This window comes from Schistocerca gregaria, chromosome 3 (assembly GCF_023897955.1).
Source record: "Schistocerca gregaria isolate iqSchGreg1 chromosome 3, iqSchGreg1.2, whole genome shotgun sequence".
Taxonomy (NCBI): Eukaryota; Metazoa; Arthropoda; class Insecta; order Orthoptera; family Acrididae; genus Schistocerca; species Schistocerca gregaria.
The window spans coordinates 195,357,516-195,374,584 of NC_064922.1; positions in this window are offsets into that span (position 1 = coordinate 195,357,516).

The window sequence follows — 17,069 nt, forward strand, 5'->3', positions numbered from 1 at the left end:
ATGTTGGAGAAGAAAAAGACACACTGATATCAGCTTAAAATAATGATCTATTTAAAGGATATCCAGGAGAGAAGTACATACCAAAAGGAACAATGTGAATTTAGTCTGCGCCTCTTGTAGCCCATAAGTAGTGCGCATGATCTCTCACTTTTAATAATAAACATCATGAATATGAGAGTAAATCAGTCCAATGAACCTGCTGGGGAAAACAGAAGGAATGTCCAGTAAAGAAATTTGCAGAAGAAGAAGAGACAATGATATCAGCTTAAAAGAATCAACTATTTAAAGGATATCTAGGAGAGATGTACATACCAAAAGGAACAATGTAGAACTTAGTCTGCGGCTTTCGTAGACCAAAAGTAGTGCACATGATCTCTCCCTTTTAATAATAGGCACCATGAATGTGAGAGTAAATTTCCACTAACACGCACTCCAATGGACCTGCTGGGGAAAACAGAAGGAATGCCCAGTTACGAAACGTTGCAGAAGAAGAAGACACACTGATATCAGCTTAAAAGAATGAACTATTTAAAGGATATCCAGGAGAGAATTTCATACCAAAAGGAACAATGTGAAACTTAGTCTGCGGTTCTCGAAGCCCATAAGTAGTGCACATGATCTCTCACTTTTAATAATAAACACCATGAATGTGAGAGTAGATTTCCAAAACCACGCAGTCCAATGAACCTGCTGGGGTAAACAGAAGGAATGTCCAGTTACGAATTGTTAGAGAAGAAGAAGACACACTGATATCAGGTTAAAAGAAAGAACTATTTAAAGGATATCCAGGAGAGAAGTACATACCAAAAGGAACAATGTGAAACTTAGTCTGCGGCTGTCGTAGCATGAAGTAGTGCACATGATCTCTCACTTTTAGTAATAAACACCATGAATGTGAGAGTAAAATTCCACAAACACGCAGTCCAATGAACCTGCTGGGGAAAACAGAAGGAATGTCCAGTTACGGAATGTTGGAGAAGAAGATGACACACTGATGTCAGCTTAAAAGGAAGAACTATTTAAAGGATATCCAGGAGAGAAGTTCTTATCAAAAGGAACAATGTGAAACTTAGTCTGCAGCTCTCGTAGCATGTAAGTAGTTTACATGATCTCTCACTTTTAATAATAAGGACCATGAATGTGAGAGTAAATTTCCACAACCACGCAGTCCAATGAACCTGCTGGGGAAAACAGAAGGAATGTCAGGTTACGAAATGTTGGAGAAGAAGAAGACACACTGATATCAGCTTAAAAGAATGAACTATTTAAAGGATATCCAGGAGAGAATTTCATACCAAAAGGAACAATGTGAAACTTAGTCTGCGGTTCTCGAAGCCCATAAGTAGTGCACATGATCTCTCACTTTTAATAGGAAACACCATGTATGTGAGAGTAAATTTCCACAACCACGCAGTCCAATGAACCTGCTGGGGAAAACAGAAGGAATGTCCAGTTACAAAATGTTGCGGAAGAAGAAGACACAGTAATATCAGCTTAAAAGAATGAACTATTTAAAGGATATCCAGGAGAGAAGTACATACCAAAAGGAACAAAGTGAAACTTAGTCTGCAGCTCTCGTAGCCCAAAAGTTGTGCACATGATCTCTCACTTTTAATAATAAGGACCATGAATGTGAGAGTAAATTTCCACAACCATGCAGTCCAATGAACCTGCTGGGGCAAAGAGAAGGAATGTCAAGTTACGAAATGTTGCAGAAGAAGAAGACAGACTGTGATCAGCTTAAAAGAATGAACTGTTCAATGGATATCAAGGAGAGAACAGTTCATACCAAAAGGAACCATGTGAAACTTAGTCTGCGGATGTCGTAGCCCATAAGTAGTTCATACGATCTCTCACTTTCAATAATAAAAACCATGAGTGTGAGATAAATTTCCACAACCACGCAAGTTCAATGAACCTGCTGGGGAAAACTGAAGCAATGTCCAATTACGAAATGTTGGAGAAGAAGAAGACACACTGATATCAGCTTAAAATAATGATCTATTTAAAGGACATCCAGGAGAGAAGTACCTACCAAAAGGAACAATGTGAAATTTAGTATGCGGCTGTCATAGCATGAAGTAGTGCACATGATCTCTTACTTTTAATTATAAACACCATGAATGTGAGAGTAAATTTCCACAACCACGTAGTCCAATGAACCTGCTGCGGAAAACAGAAGCAATGTCCAGTTACAAAATGTTGGAGAAGAAGAATACACACTGATATCATCTAAACAGAATGAATTATTTAATGGATATCCAGGAGAGAAGTACATACCAAAAGGTACAATGTGAAACTTAGTCTGCAACTCTCGTAGTACATAAGTAGTGCACATGATGTCTCACTTTTAATAATAAACACCATGAATGTGAGAGTAAATTTCCACAACCACGCAGTCCAATGAACCTGCTGTTGAAAACAGAAGGAATGTCCAGTAAAGAAATTTGCAGAAGAAGAAGAGACAATGATATCAGCTTAAAAGAATAAACAATTTAAAGGATATCTAGGAGAGATGTACATACCAAAAGGAACAATGTAGAACTTAGTCTGCGGCTTTCGTAGCCCATAAGTAGTGCACATGATCTCTCCCTTTTAATAATAAGCACCATGAATGTGAGAGTAAATTTCCACAAACACGCAGTCCAATGGACCTGCTGGGGAAAACAGAAGGAATGCCCAGTTACGAAATGTTGCAGAAGAAGAAGACACACTGATATCAGCTTAAAAGAATGAACTATTTAAACGATATCCAGGAGAGAATTTCATACCAAAAGGAACAATGTGAAACTTAGTCTGCGGTTCTCGAAGCCCATAAGTAGTGCACATGATCTCTCACTTTTAATAATAAACACCATGAATGTGAGAGTAGATTTCCAAAACCACGCAGTCCAATGAACCTGCTGGGGTAAACAGAGGGAATGTCCAGTTACGAATTGTTAGAGAAGAAGAAGACACACTGATATCAGGTTAAAAGAAAGAACTATTTAAAGGATATCCAGGAGAGAAGTACATACCAAAAGGAACAATGTGAAACTTAGTCTGCGGCTGTCGTAGCATGAAGTAGTGCACATGATCTCTCACTTTTAATAATAAACACCATGAATGTGAGAGTAAATTTCCACAACCACGCAGTCCAATGAACCTGCTGGGGCAAAGAGAAGGAATGTCCAGTTACGAAATGTTGCAGAAGAAGAAGACAGACTGTGATCAGCTTAAAAGAATGAACTGTTCAATGGATATCAGGGAGAGAACAGTACATACCAAAAGGAACCATGTGAAACTTAGTCTGCGGATGTCGTAGCCCATAAGTAGTGCATACGATCTCTCACTTTCAATAATAAAAACCATGAGTGTGAGATAAATTTCCACAACCACGCAGTCCAATGAACCTGCTGGGGAAAACTGAAGCAATGTCCAATTACGAAATGTTGGAGAAGAAGAAGACACACTGATATCAGCTTAAAATAATGATCTATTTATTGGACATCCAGGAGAGAAGTACATACCAAAAGGAACAATGTGAAACTTAGTATGCGGCTGTCGTAGCATGAAGTAGTGCACATGATCTCTCACTTTTAATAATAAACACCATGAATGTGAGAGTAAATTTCCACAACCATGTAGTCCAATGAACCTGCTGGGGAAAACAGAAGGAATGTCCAGTTAGAAAATTTGCAGAAGAAGAAGACACAATGATATCAGCTTAAAAGAATGAACTATTTAATGGATATCCAGGAGAGAAGTACATACCAAAAGGAACAATGTGAAACTTAGTCTGCGGCTCTCGTAGCCCAGAAGTAGTGCACATGATCTCTCACTTTTAATAATAAACTCCATGAATGTGAGAGTAAATTTCCACAACCACGTAGTCCAATGAACCTGCTGCGGAAAACAGAAGCAATGTCCAGTTACAAAATAATGGAGAAGAAAAATACACACTGATATCATCTAAAAAGAATGAATTATTTAATGGATATCCAGGAGAGAAGTACATACCAAAAGGAGCAATGTGAAACTTAGACTGCGGCTCCAGTAGCATGAAGTAGTGCACATGATCTCTCACTTATAATAATAAACACCATGAATGTGAGAGTAAATTTCAACAACCTGCTGGGGAAAACAGAAGGAATGTCCAGTAACAAAATGTTGTAGAAGAAGGAGACTCACTGATATCAGCTTAAAAGATTGAATTATTTAAAGGATATCCAGGAGAGAAGTACATACCAAAAGGAACAATGTGAAACTTAGTCTGCGGCTCTCGTAGCCCAGAAGTAGTGCACATGATCTCTCACTTTTAATAATAAACTCCATGAATGTGAGAGTAAATTTCCACAACCATGCAGTCCAATGAACCTGCTGGGGCAAACAGAAGGAATGTCCAGTTACGAAATGTTGCAGAAGAAGAAGACAGACTGATATCAGCTTAAAATAATGATCTATTTAAAGGATATCCAGGAGAGAAGTACATACCAGAAGGAACAATGTGAAAGTTAGTCTGCGGCTATCGTAGCCGATAAGTAGTGCACATGATCTGTCACTTTTAATAATAAACAACATGAATGTGAGAGTAAATTTCCACAGCCACGCAGTCCAATGAACCTGCTGGGGAAAACAGAAGCAATGTCCAGTTACAAAATGTTGGAGAAGAAGAATACACACTGATATCATCTTAAAAGAATGACCTATTTAATGGATATCCAGGAGAGAAGTACATACCAAAAGGAACAATGTGAAACTTAGTCTGCGGCTCTCGTAGCCCAAAAGTAGAGCACATGATCACTCACCTTTAATAATAAACACCATGAATGTGAGAGTAAATTTCCAAAACCATGCAGTCCAATGAACCTGCTGGGGCAAACAGAAGGAATGTCCAGTTACGAAATGTTGCAGAAGAAGAAGACAGACTGTGATCAGCGTAAAAGAATGAACTGTTCAATGGATATCAAGGAGAGAACAGTACATACCAAAAGGAACAATGAGAAACTTAGTCTGCGGATCTCGTAGCCCATAAGTAGTGCATACGATCTCTCACTTTCAATAATAAAAACCATGAGTGTGAGATAAATTTCCACAACCACGCAGTCCAATGAACCTGCTGGGGAAAACTGAAGCAATGTCCAATTACGAAATGTTGGAGAAGAAGAAGACACACTGATATCAGCCTAAAATAAATATCTATTTAAAGGACATCCAGGAGAGAAGTACATACCAAAAGGAACAATGTGAAACTTAGTATGCGGCTGTCATAGCATGAAGTAGTGCACATGATCTCTCACTTTTAATTATAAACACCATGAATGTGAGAGTAAATTTCCACAACCACGCAGTCCAATGAACCTGCTGTGGAAAACAGAAACAATGTCCAGTTACAAAATGTTGGAGAAGAAGAATACACACTGATATCATCTAAAAAGAATGAATTATTTAATGGATATCCAGGAGAGAAGTACATACTAAAAGGTACAATGTGAAACTTAGTCTGCAACTCTCGTAGTACATAAGTAGTGCAAAATGATGTCTCACTTTTAATAATAAACACCATGAACGTGAGAATAAATTTCCAAAACCAAGCAGTCCAATGAACCTGCTGCGGAAAACAGAAGCAACGTCCAATTACGAAATGTTGGAGAAGAAGGAGACACACTGATATCAGTTTAAAATAATGATCTATTTAAAGGATATCCAGGAGAGAAGGTCATACCAAAAGGAACAATGTGAAAGTTAGTCTGCGGCTCTCGTAGCCCATAAGTAGTGCACATGATCGGTTACTTTTAATAATAAACACCATGAATGTGAGAGTAAATTTCCACAACCACACTGTCCAATGAACCTGCTGGGGAAAACAGAAGAAATGTCCAGTTACAAAATGTTGGAGAAGAAGAATACAAACTGATGTCATCTAAAAAGAATGTACTATTTAAAGGATATCCAGGAGAGAAGTACATACCAAAAGGAACAATGTCAAACTTAGTCTGCAGCTCTCGTAGCCTGTAAGTAGTGCACATGATCTCTCACTTTTATTAATAAGGACCATGAATGTGAGAGTAAATTTCCGCAACCACGCAGCCAAATGAACCTGCTGGGGGAAACAGAAGGAATGTCCAGTTACGAAATGATGGAGAAGAAGATGACACACTGACGTCAGCTTGAAAGAAAGAACTATTTAAAGGATATCCAGGAGAGAAGTTCATATCAAAATGAACAAAGTGCAACATAGTCTGCAGCTCTCGTAGCCTGTAAGTAGTGCACATGATCTCTCACTTTTATTAATAAGGACCATGAATGTGAGAGTAAATTTCCACAACCCCGCAGTCCAATGAACCTGCTGGCGAAAACAGAAGGAATGTCCAGTTACGAAATGTTGCAGAAGAAGAAGACACAATGATATCAGCTTAAAAGTATGAACTATTTAAAGGATATCCAGGAGAGAAGTACATACCAAAAGGAACAATGTGAAACTTAGTCTGCGGATTTCGTAGCCCATAAGTAGTGCACATGATCTCTCACTTTTAATAATAAACACCATGTACGTGAGACAAATTTCCACAACCACGCAAGTCCAATGAACCTGCTGGGGAAAACAGAAGCAATGTCCAATTCCGAAATGTTGGAGAAGAAGAAGACACACTGATATCAGCTTAAAATAATGATCTATTTAAAGGATATCCAGGAGAGAAGTACATACCAAAAGGAACAATGTGAACTCAGTCTGCGCCTCTCGTAGCCCATAAGTAGAGCGCATGATCTCTCAATTTTAATAATAAACATCATGAATATGAGAGTAAATCAGTCCAATGAACCTGCTGGGGAAAACAGAAGGAATGTCCAGTAAAGAAATTTGCAGAAGAAGAAGAGACAATGATATCAGCTTAAAAGAATGAACTATTTAAAGGATATCTAGGAGAGATGTACATACCAAAAGGAACAATGTAGAACTTAGTCTGCGGCTTTCGTAGCCCATAAGTAGTGCACATGATCTCTCCCTTTTAATAATAAGCACCATGAATGTGAGAGTAGATTTCCAAAACAACGCAGTCCAATGAACCTGCTGGGGTAAACTGAAGGAATGTCCAGTTACGAATTGTTAGAGAAGAAGAAGACACACTGATATCAGGTTAAAAGAAAGAACTATTTAAAGGATATCCAGGAGAGAAGTACATACCAAAAGGAACAATGTGAAAGTATGCGGCTGTCGTAGCATGAAGTAGTGCACATGATCTCTCACTTTTAATAATAAACACCATGAATGTGAGAGTAAATTTCCACAACCACGTAGTCCAATGAACCTGCTGCGGAAAACAGAAGCAATGTCCAGTTACAAAATGTTGGAGAAGAAGAATACACACTGATATCATCTAAAAAGAATGAATTATTTAATGGATATCCAGGAGAGAATTACATACCAAAAGGTACAATGTGAAACTTAGTCTGCAACTCTCGTAGTACATAAGTAGTGCACATGATGTCTCACTTTTAATAATAAACACCATGAATGTGAGAGTAAATTTCCAAAACCAAGCAGTCCAATGAACCTGCTGCGGAAAACAGAAGCAATGTCCAATTACGAAATGTTGGAGAAGAAGAAGACACACTGATATCAGCTTAAAATAATGATCTATTTAAAGGATATCCAGGAGAGAAGTACATTCCAAAAGGAACAATGTGAAAGTTAGTCTGCGGCTCTCGTAGCCCATAAGTAGTGCACATTATCGGTCACTTTTAATAATAAACACCATGAATGTGAGAGTAAATTTCCACAACCACGCAGTCCAATGAACCTGCTGGGGAAAAAAGAAGCAATGTCAAATTACGAAGTGTTGGAAAAGATGGAGACACACTGATTGCAGCTTAAAATAATGATCTATTTAAAGGATATCCAGAACAGAAGTACATACCAAAAGGAACAATGTGAAACTTAGTCTGCGGCTCTCGTAGCCCAAAAGTAGAGCACATGATCACTCACCTTTAATAATAAACACAATGAATGAGAGGGTAAATTTCCAAAACCATGCAGTCCAATGAACCTGCTGGGGCAAACAGAAGGAATGTCCAGTTACGAAATGTTGCAGAAGAAGAAGACAGACTGTGATCAGCTTAAAAGAATGAACTTTTCAATGGATATGAAGGAGAGAACAGTACATACCAAAAGGAACCATGTGAAACTTAGTCTGCGGATCTCGTAGCCCATAAGTAGTGCATACGATCTCTCACTTTCAATAATAAAAACCATGAGTGTGAGATAAATTTCCACAACCACGCAAGTTCAATGAACCTGCTGGGGAAAACAGAATGGATGTCCAGTTACGAAATGTTGGAGAAGAAGAAGACACACTGATATCAGCTTAAAAAAATGAACTATTTAAAGGATATCCAGGAGAGAAGTTCATACCAAAAGGAACAATGTGAAACTTAGTCTGAAGCTCCCGTGGCATGAAGTAGTGCTCATGATCTCTCACTTTTAATAATAAACACCATGTATGTGAGAGTAAATTTCCACAACCACGCAGTCCAATGAACCTGCTGGGGAAAACAGAAGGAATGTCCAGTTACAAAATGTTGGAGAAGAAGAAGACACAGTAATATCAGCTTAAAAGAATGAACTATTTAAAGGATATCCAGGAGAGAAGTACATACCAAAAGGAACAATGTGAAACTTAGTTTGCGGCACTCGTAGCCCAAAAGTAGTGCACATGATCTCCCACTTTTAATAATAAACACCATGAAAGTGAGAGTAAATCTCTGCAACCATGTAGTCCAATGAACCTGCAGGGGAAAACAGAAGGAATGTCCAGTTAAGAAATTAGCAGAAGAAGAAGACACAATGATATCAGCTTAAAATAATGATCTATTTAAAGGATATCCAGGAGAGAAGTACATACCAAAAGGAACAATGTGAAATTTAGTCTGCGGCTCTCGTAGCCCATAAGTAGTGCACATGATCGGTCACTTTTAATAATAAACACCATGAATGTGAGAGTAAATTTCCACAACCACGCAGTCCAATGAACCTGCTGGCGAAAACAGAAGAAATGTCCAGTTACAAAATGTTGGAGAAGAAGAATACACACTGATGTCATCTAAAAAGAATGTACTATTTAAAGGATATCCAGGAGAGAAGTACATACCAAAAGGAACAATGTCAAACTTAGTCTGCGGCTGTTTTAGCATGAAGTAGTGCACATGATCTCTCACTTTTAATAATAAACGCCATGAATGTGAGAGTAAATTTCCACAACCACGCAATCCAATGAACCTGCTGGGGAAAACAGAAGGAATGTCCAGTTACGAAATGATGGAGAAGAAGATGACACACTGACGTCAGCTTAAAAGAAAGAACTATTTAAAGGATATCCAGGAGAGAAGTTCATATCAAAATGAACAATGTGCAACTTAGTCTGCAGCTCTCGTAGCCTGTAAGTAGTGCAAATGATCTGTCACTTTTAATAATAAGGACCATGAATGTGAGAGTAAATTTCCACAACCACGCAGTCCAATGAAGCTGCTGGGGAAAACAGAATGGATGTCCAGTTTCGAAATGTTGGAGAAGAAGACACACTGATATCAGCTTAAAAGAATGAACTATTTAAAGGATATCCAGAAGAGAAGTACATACCAAAAGGAACAAAGTGACACTTAGTCTGCAGCTCTCGTAGCCCATAAGTAGTGCACATGATGTCTCACTCTTAATAATAAACACCATGAATGTGAGAGTAAATTTCCAAAACCACGCAGTCCAATGAACCTCCTGGGGAAAACAGAAGCAATGTCCAATTATGAAATGTTAGAGAAGAAGAAGACACACTGATATCAGCTTAAAATAATGATCTATTTAAAGGATGTCCAGGGGAGAAGTACATACCAGAAGTACATACCAGAAGGGACAATGTGAAAGTTAGTCTGCGGCTCTCGTAGCCGATAAGTAGTGCACATGATCTGTCACTTTTAATAATAAACAACATGAACGTGAGATAAATTTCCACAACCACGCAAGTCCAATGAACCTGCTGGGGAAAACAGAAGCAATGTCCAATTACGAAATGTTGGAGAAGAAGAAGAGACACTGATATCAGCTTAAAATAATGATCTATTTAAAGGAGATCCAGGAGAGAAGTACATACCAAAAGGAACAATGTGAAAGTTAGTCTGCGGCTCTCGTAGCCCATAAGTAGTGCACATGATCTGTCACTTTTAATAATAAACACCATGAATGTGAGAGTAAATTTCCACAACCACGCAGTCCAATGAACCTGCTGGGGAAAACAGAAGAAATGTCCAGTTACAAAATGTTGGAGAAGAAGAGTACACACTGATGTCATCTAAAAAGAATGTACTATTTAAAGGATATCCAGGATAGAAGTACATACCAAAAGGAACAATGTCAAACTTAATCTGCGGCTGTCGTAGCATGAAGTAGTGCACATGATCTCTCACTTTTAATAATAAACGCCATGAATGTGAGAGTAAATTTGCACAACCACGCAGTCCAATGAACCTGCTGGGGAAAACAGAAGGAATGTCCATTTACCTAATGATGGAGAAGAAGATGTCACACTGACGTCAGCTTAAAAGAAAGAACTATTTAAAGGATATCCAGGAGAGAAGTTCATATCAAAATGAACTATGTGAAACTTAGTCTGCAGCTCTCGTAGCCTGTAAGTAGTGCACATGATCTCTCACTTTTAATAATAAGGACCATGAATGTGAGAGTAAATTTCCACAACCACGCAGTCCAATGAACCTGCTGGGGAAAACAGAATGGATGTCCAGTTACGAAATGTTGGAGAAGAAGAAGACACACTGATATCAGCTTAAAAGAATGACCTATTTAAAGGATATCCAGGAGAGAAGTTCATACCAAAAGGAACAATGTGAAACTTAGTCTGAAGCTCCCGTGGCATGAAGTAGTGCTCATGATCTCTCACTTTTAATAATAAACACCATGTATGTGAGAGTAAATTTCCACAACCACGCAGTCCAATGAACCTGCTGGGAAAACAGAAGGAATGTCCAGTTACAAAATGTTGGAGAAGAAGAAGACACAGTAATATCAGCTTAAAAGAATGAACTATTTAATGGATATCCAAGAGAGAAGTACATACCAAAAGGAACAATGTGAAACTTAGTCTGCGGCTCTCGTAGCCCAAAAGTAGTGCACATGATCTCTCACTTTTAATAATAAACACCATGAAAATGAGAGTAAATTTCCGCAACCATGTAGTCCAATGAACCTGCTGGGGAAAAAAGAAGGAATGTCCAGTTAAGAAATTAGCAGAAGAAGAAGACACAATGATATCAGCTTAAAAGAATGAACTATTTAAAGGATAACCATGAGAAAAGAACATACCATAAGGAACAATGTGAAACTTAGTCTGCAGCTCTCGTAGCACATAAGTAGTGCACATGATGTCTCACTTTTAATAATAAACACCATGAATGTGAGAGTAGATTTCCAAAACCACGCAGTCCCATGAACCTGCTGGGGTAAACAGAAGGAATGCCCAGTTACGAAATGTTAGAGAAGAAGAAGACACACTGATATCAGGTTAAAAGAAAGAACTATTTAAAGGATATCCAGGAGATAAGTACATACCAAAAGGAACAATGTGAAAATTAGTCTGCGGCTCCAGTAGCATGAAGTAGTGCACATGATCTCTCACATATCATAATAAACACCATGAATGTGAGAGTAAATTTCCACAACCTGCTGGGGAAAACAGTAGGAATGTCCAGTAACAAAATGTTGTAGAAGAAGGAGACTCACTGATATCAGCTTAAAAGAAAGAACTATTTAAAGGATATCCAGGAGAGAAATTCATATCAAAAGGAACAATGTGAATCTTAGTCTGCAGCTCTCGTAGCTTGTAAGTAGTGCACATGATCTCTCATTTTTAATAATAAGGACCATGAATGTGAGAGTAAATTTCCACAACCACGCAGTCCAATGAACCTGCTGGGGAAAACAGAATGGATGTCGAGTTTCGAAATGTTGGAGAAGAAGAAGACACACTGATATCAGCTTAAAAGAATGAACTATTTAAAGGATATCCAGGAGAGAATTTCATAACATAAGGAACAATGTGAAACATAGTCTGCGGTTCTCGTAGCCCATAAGTAGTGCACATGATCTCTCACTTTTAATAATAAACACCATGAATGTCAGAGTAAATTTCCGCAACCATGTAGTCCAATGAACCTGCTGGGGAAAACAGAAGGAATGTCAAGTAAAAAAATTTGCAGAAGAAGGAGACACAATGATATCAGCTTAAAAGAATGAACTATTTATTGGATATCCAGGAGAGAAGTTCATATCAAAAGGAACAATGTGAAACTTAGTCTGCGGCTCTCGTAGCCCAAAAGTAGTGCACATGATCTCTTACTTTTAATAATAAACACCATGAATGTGAGAGTACATTTCCAAAACCATGCAGTCCAATGCACCTGCTGGGGCAAACAGAAGGAATGTCCAGTTAGGAAATGTTGCAGAAGAAGAAGACAGACTGATATCAGCTTAAAAGAATGAACTGTTTAATGGGTATCAAGGAGAGAACAGTACATACCAAAAGGAACCACGTGAAACTTAGTCTGCGGATCTCGTAGCACATAAGTAGTGCACATGATCTGTCACTTTTAATAATAAACACCATGAATGTGAGAGTAAATTTCCACAACCACGCAGTCCAATGAACCTGCTGGGGAAAACAGAAGCAATGTCCACTTACAAAATGTTGGAGAAGAAGAATACACACTGATATCTAAAAAGAAAGAATTATTTAATGGATATCCAGGAGAGAAGTACATACCAAAAGGTACAATTTGAAACTTAGTCTGCAGTTCTCATAGCCCACAAGTAGTGCATACGATCTCTCACTTTTAATAATAAACACCATGAATGTGAGATAAATTTCCACAACCACGCAAGTCCAATGAAACTGCTGGGGAAAACAGAAGCAATGTCCAATTACGAAATGTTGGAGAAGAAGAAGACACACTGATATCATCTTAAAATAATGATCTATTTAAAGGATGTCCAGGAGAGAAGTACATACCAGAAGGAACAATGTGAAAGTTAGTCTGCGGCTCTCGTAGCCGATAAGTAGCGCACATGATCTGTCACTTTTAATAATAAACACCATGAACGTGAGATAAATTTCCACAACCATGCAAGTCCAATGAACCTGCTGGGGAAAACAGAAGCAATGTCCAATTACGAAATGTTGGAGAAGAAGAAGAGACACTGATATCAGCTTAAAATAATGATCTATTTAAAGGAGATCCAGGAGAGAAGTACATACCAAAAGGAACAATGTGAATGTTAGTCTGCGGCTTTCTTAGCCCATAAGTAGTGCACATGATCTGTCACTTTTAATAATAAACACCATGAATGTGAGAGTAAATTTCCACAACCACGCAGTCCAATGAACCTACTGGGAAAACAGAAGGATTTTCCAGTTACGGAATGTTGGAGAAGAAGATGACACACTGATGTCAGGTTAAAAGAAAGAACTATTTATAGGATATCCAGGAGAGAAGTTCATATCGAAAGGAACAATGTGAAACTTAGTCTTCAGCTCTCGTAGCATGTAAGTAGTGCACATGATCTCTCAGTTTTAATAATAAGGACCATGAATGTGAGAGTAAATTTCCACAACCCCACAGTCCAATGAACCTGCTGGGGAAAACAGAATGGATGTCCAGTTACAAAATGTTGCAGAAGAAGAAGACACAGTAATATCAGCTTAAAAGAAAGAACAATTTAAAGGATATCCAGGAGAGAAGTACATACCAAAAGGAACAATGTGAAATTTAGTATGCGGCTGTCGTAGCATGAAGTAGTGCACATGATCTCTCACTTTTAATAATAAACTCCATGAATGTGAGAGTAAATTTCCACAACCACGCAGTCCAATGAATCTGCTGGGGAAAGCAGAAGCAATGTCAAATTACGAAGTGTTGGAAAAGATGAAGACACACTGATTGCAGCTTAAAATAATGATCTATTTAAAGGATATCCATAACAGAAGTACATACCAAAAGGTACAATGTGAAACTTAGTCTGCGGCTCTCGTAGCCCAAAAGTAGTGCACATGATCTCTCACTTTTAATAATAAACGCCATGAATGTGAGAGTAAATTTCCAAAACCATGCAGTCCAATGAACCCGCTGGGGCGAACAGAAGGAATGTCCAGTTACGAAATGTTGCAGAAGAAGAAGACAGACTGATATCAGCTTAAAAGAATGAACTGTTTAATGGGTATCAAGGAGAGAACAGTACATACCAAAAGGAACCACGTGAAACTTAGTCTGCGGATCTCGTAGCCCATAAGTAGTGCACATGATCTCTCACTTTTAATAATAAACACCATGAATGTGAGAGTAAATTTCCACAACCACGCAGTCCAATGAACCTGCTGGGGAAAACAGAATTAATGTCCAATTACGAAATGTTGGAGAAGAAGAAGACACACTGATATCAGCAGAAAGGAATGAAATATTTAAAGGATATCCAGAAGAGATGTACATACCAAAAGGAACAATGTGAAACTTAGTCTGCAGCTCTCATAGCCCATAAGTAGTGCATACGATCTCTGACTTTTAATAATAAACACCATGAATGTGAGATAAATTTCCACAACCATGCAAGTCCAATGAACCTGCTGGGGAAAACAGAAGCAATGTCCAATTACGAAATGTTGGAGAAGAAGAAGACACACTGATATCAGCTTAAAATAATGATCTATTTAAAGGATATCCAGGAGAGAAGTACATACCAGAAGGAACAATGTGAAAGTTAGTCTGCGGCTCTCGTAGCCGATAAGTAGTGCACATGATCTGTCACTTTTAATAATAAACACCATGAATGTGAGAGTAAATTTCCACAACCACGCAGCCCAATGAACCTGCTGGGGAAAACAGAATGGATGTCCAGTTACGAAATGTTGGAGAAGAAAAAGACACACTGATATCAGCTTAAAAGAATGAAATATTTAAAGGATATCCAGGAGAGAATTTCATACCAAAAGGAACAATGTGAAACTTAGTCTGCGGTTCTCGTAGCCCATAAGTAGTGCACATGATATCTCACTCTTAATAATAAACACCATGAATGTGAGAGTAATTTTCCAAAACCACGCAGTCCAATGAACCTGCTGGGGAAAACAGAAAGAATGTAAAATTACGAAATGTTGGAGAAGAAAAAGACACACTGATATCAGCTTAAAATAATGATCTATTTAAAGGATATCCAGGAGAGAAGTACATACCAGAAGGAACAATGTGAAAGTTAGTCTGCGGCTCTCGTAGCCGATAAGTAGTGGACATGATCTGTCACTTTTAATAATAAACACCATGTATGTGAGAGTAAATTTCCACAACCATGCAGTCCAATGAACCTGCTGGGGAAAACAGAAGGAATGTCCAGTTACAAAATGTTGCAGAAGAAGAAGACACAGTAATATCAGCTTAAAAGAATGAACTATTTAAAGGATATCCAGGAGAGAAGTACATACCAAAAGGAACAAAGTGAAACTTAGTCTGCAGCTCTCGTAGCCCATAAGTAGTGCACATGATGTCTCACTCTTAATAATAAACACCATGAATGTGAGAGTAAATTTCCAAAACCACGTAGTCCAATGAACCTGCTGGGGAAAACAGAAGGAATGTCCAGTAACAAAATGTTGGAGAAGAAGAAGACACACTGATATCAGCTTAAAAGAATGAACTATTTAAAGGATATCCAGGAGAGAAGTACATACCAAAAAAACAATGTGAAACTTAGTATGCGGCTGTCGTAGCATGAAGTAGTGCACATGATCTCTCACTTTTAATAATAAACACCATGAATGTGAGAGTAAATTTCCACAACCACGCAGTCCAATGAACCTGCAGGGGCAAACAGAAGGAATGTCCAGTTACGAAATGTTGCAGAAGAAGAAGACAGACTGATATCAGCTTAAAATAATGATCTATTTAAAGGACATCCAGGAGAGAAGTACATACCAAAAGGAACAATGTGAAAGTTAGTCTGCGGCTCTTTTAGCCCATAAGTAGTGCACATGATCTGTCACTTTTAATAATAAACACCATGAATGTGAGAGTAAATTTCCACAACCACGCAGTCCAATGAACCCGCTGGGGAAAACAGAAGCAATGTCCAGTTACAAAATGTTGGAGAAGAAGAATACACACTGATATCATCTAAAAAGAAAGAATTATTTAATGGATATCCAGGAGAGAAGTACATACCAAAAGGTACAATGTGAAACTTAGTCTGCAGCTCTCATAGCCCATAAGTAGTGCATACGATCTCTCACTTTTAATAATAAACACCATGAATGTGAGAGTAAATTTCCAAAACCACGCAGTCCAATGAACCTGCTGGGGAAAACAGAATGAATGTCCAGTTACGAAATGTTGGAGAAGAAGAAGACACACTGATATCAGGATAAAAGAAGAACTATTTAAAGGATATCCAGGAGAGAAGTACATACCAAAAGGAACAATGTGAAACATAGTCTGCGGCTTCTGTAGCATGAAGTAGTGCACATGATCTCTCACTTATAATAATAAACACCATGAATGTGAGAGTAAATTTCCACAACCTGCTGGGGAAAACAGAAGGAATGTCCAGTAACAAAATGTTGTAGAAGAAGAAGACTCACTGATATCAGCTTAAAAGATTGAACTATTTAAAGGATATCCAGGAGAGAAGTACATACCAAAAGGAACAATTTGAAACTTAGTCTGCGGCTGTCGTAGCATGAAGTAGTGCACATGATCACTCACTTTTAATAAAAAACACCATGAATGTGAGAGTAAATTTCCACAACCACGCAGTCTAATGAACCTGCTGGGGAAAACAGAAGGAATGTCCAGTTACGAAATGTTGGAGAAGAAGATGACACACTGATGTCAGCTTAAAAGAAAGAACTAATTAAAGGATATCCAGGAAAGAAGTTCATATCAAAAGGAACAATGTGAAACTTAGTCAGCAGCTCTCGTAGCCTGTAAGTAGTGCACATGATCTCTCACTTTTAATAATAAGGACCATGAATGTGAGAGTAAATTTC